This window comes from Medicago sativa, chromosome 4 (genome assembly GCF_051527215.1).
Source record: "Medicago sativa cultivar Bolivia chromosome 4, Bolivia_mono, whole genome shotgun sequence".
Lineage (NCBI taxonomy): Eukaryota > Viridiplantae > Streptophyta > Magnoliopsida > Fabales > Fabaceae > Medicago > Medicago sativa.
The window spans coordinates 47,367,752-47,371,055 of NC_140752.1; positions in this window are offsets into that span (position 1 = coordinate 47,367,752).

The window sequence follows — 3,304 nt, forward strand, 5'->3', positions numbered from 1 at the left end:
TCTGGCCGTTTTTCAAATTTCTAAAATCAACCATGGAAGTCGTAGATATGCTCGTTAGATTTCCTAGGAACTATTACATGCTCCGATTCGATAAGGCTAGGCCACTTTATGCCCTTTTTAGTGAAAAAAAGGGTCAAAAAGAAGTAAAATCCGTAAATTAACAAGGAAATTAACTTTACGACCATTTTGGCCGTTTTTGAAATTTCTAAAATCAACCATGGAAGTCATAGATATGCTCGTTAGATTTCCTAGGAACTATTACATGCTTCGATTCGAAAAGGCTAGGCCACTTTATGTCTTTTTTAGTGAAAGAAAAAGGGTCAAAAACGAGTAAAATCCCTAAATTAACAAGGAAATTAATTGAATCCCCATTTTGGCCATTTTTCAAATTTCTAAAATCAACCATGGAAGCTGTAGATATGCTCGTTAGATTTCCTAGGAACTATTACATGACTCGATTCGATTTGGCTAGGCCACTTTATGCCCTTTTTAGTGAAAGAAGAAGAGTCAAAAACAAGTAAAATCCGTAAATTAACAAGGAAATACACTTTACCACCATTTTGGCCATTTTTCAAATTTCTAAAATCAACCATGGAAGTTGTAGATATGCTCGTTAGATTTCCTAGGAACTATTACATGCTTCGATTCGATAAGGCTATGCCACTTTATGCCCTTTTTAGTGAAAGAAAAAAGGTCAAAAACAAGTAAAATCCGTAAATTAACAAGGAAATTAACTTTACCACCATTTTGGCCGTTTTTGAAATTTCTAAAATCAACCATGGAAGTCATAGATATGCTCGTTAGATTTCCTAGGAACTATTACATGCTTCGATTCGATAAGGCTAGGCCAGTTTATGCCCTTCTTAGTGAAAGAAAAAGGATCAAAATCGAGTAAAATCCGTAAATTAACAAGGAAATTCACTTTACCACCATTTTGGCCGTTTTTCAAATTTCTAAAATCAACCATGGAAGTCGTAGATATGCTCGTTAGATTTCCTAGGAACTATTACATGCTCCGATTCGATAAGGCTAGGCCACTTTATGCCCTTTTTAGTGAAAAAAAGGGTCAAAAAGAAGTAAAATCCGTAAATTAACAAGGAAATTAACTTTACGACCACTTTGGCCGTTTTTGAAATTTCTAAAATCAACCATGGAAGTCATAGATTTGCTCGTTAGATTTCCTAGGAACTATTACATGCTTCGATTCGAAAAGGCTAGGCCACTTTATGTCTTTTTTAGTGAAAGAAAAAGGGTCAAAAACGAGTAAAATCCCTAAATTAACAAGGAAATTAATTGAACCCCCATTTTGGCCATTTTTCAAATTTCTAAAATCAACCGTGGAAGCTGTAGATATGCTCGTTAGATTTCCTAGGAACTATTACATGCTTCGATTCGATATGGCTAGGCCACTTTATGCCCTTTTTAATGAAAGAAAAAGGGTCAAAAACAAGTAAAATCCGTAAATTAACAAGGAAATACACTTTACCATCATTTTGGCCATTTTTCAAATTTCTAAAATGAACCATGGAAGTCGTAGATATGCTCGTTAGATTTCCTAGGAACTATTACATGCTCCGATTCGATTAGGCTAAGCCACTTTATGCCCTTTTTAGTGAAAGAAAAAGGGTCAAAAACAAGTAAAATCCGTAAATTAACAAGGAAATACACCTTACCATCATTTTGGCCATTTTTCAAATTTCTAAAATCAACCATGGAAGTTGTAGATATGCTCGTTAGATTTCCTAGGAACTATTACATGCTCCGATTCGATAAGGCTAAGCCACTTTATGCCCTTTTTAGTGAAAGAAGAAGAGTCAAAAACAAGTAAAATCCGTAAATTAACAAGGAAATACACTTTACCACCATTTTGGCCATTTTTCAAATTTCTAAAATCAACCATGGAAGTTGTAGATATGCTCGTTAGATTTCCTAGGAACTATTACATGCTTCGATTCGATAAGGCTAGGCCACTTTATGCCCTTTTTAGTGAAAGAAAAAAGGTCAAAAACAAGTAAAATCCGTAAATTAACAAGGAAATTAACTTTACCACCATTTTGGCCGTTTTTGAAATTTCTAAAATCAACCATGGAAGTCATAGATATGCTCGTTAGATTTCCTAGGAACTATTACATGCTTCGATTCGATAAGGCTAGGCCAGTTTATGCCCTTTTTAGTGAAAGAAAAAGGGTCAAAAACGAGTAAAATCCGTAAATAAACAAGGAATTTAACCTAAACCCCATTTTGCCCGTTTTTGAAAATTCTAAAATCAACCATGGAGGTCGTAGATATGCTCGTTAGATTTCCTAGGAACTATTACATGGTTCGATTCGAGAAGGCTATGCCACTTTATGCCCTTCTTAGTGAAAGAAAAAGGATCAAAATCGAGTAAAATCCGTAAATTAACAAGGAAATTCACTTTACCACCATTTTGGCCGTTTTTCAAATTTCTAAAATCAACCATGGAAGTCGTAGATATGCTCGATAGATTTCCTAGGAACTATTACATGCTCTGATTCGATAAGGCTAGGCCACTTTATGCCCTTTTTAGTGAAAAAAAGGGTCAAAAAGAAGTAAAATCCGTAAATTAACAAGGAAATTAACTTTACGACCATTTTGGCCGTTTTTGAAATTTCTAAAATCAACCATGGAAGTCATAGATATGCTCGTTAGATTTCCTAGGAACTATTACATGCTTCGATTCGAAAAGGCTAGGCCACTTTATGTCTTTTTTAGTGAAAGAAAAAGGGTCAAAAACGAGTAAAATCCCTAAATTAACAAGGAAATTAATTGAATCCCCATTTTGGCCATTTTTCAAATTTCTAAAATCAACCATGGAAGCTGTAGATATGCTCGTTAGATTTCCTAGGAACTATTACATGACTCGATTCGATTTGGCTAGGCCACTTTATGCCCTTTTTAGGGAAAGAAGAAGAGTCAAAAACAAGTAAAATCCGTAAATTAACAAGGAAATACACTTTACCACCATTTTGGCCATTTTTCAAATTTCTAAAATCAACCATGGAAGTTGTAGATATGCTCGTTAGATTTCCTAGGAACTATTACATGCTTCGATTCGATAAGGCTAGGCCACTTTATGCCCTTTTTAGTGAAAGAAAAAAGGTCAAAAACAAGTAAAATCCGTAAATTAACAAGGAAATTAACTTTACCACCATTTTGGCCGTTTTTGAAATTTCTAAAATCAACCATGGAAGTCATAGATATGCTCGTTAGATTTCCTAGGAACTATTACATGCTTCGATTCGATAAGGCTAGGCCAGTTTATGCCCTTCTTAGTGAAAGAAAA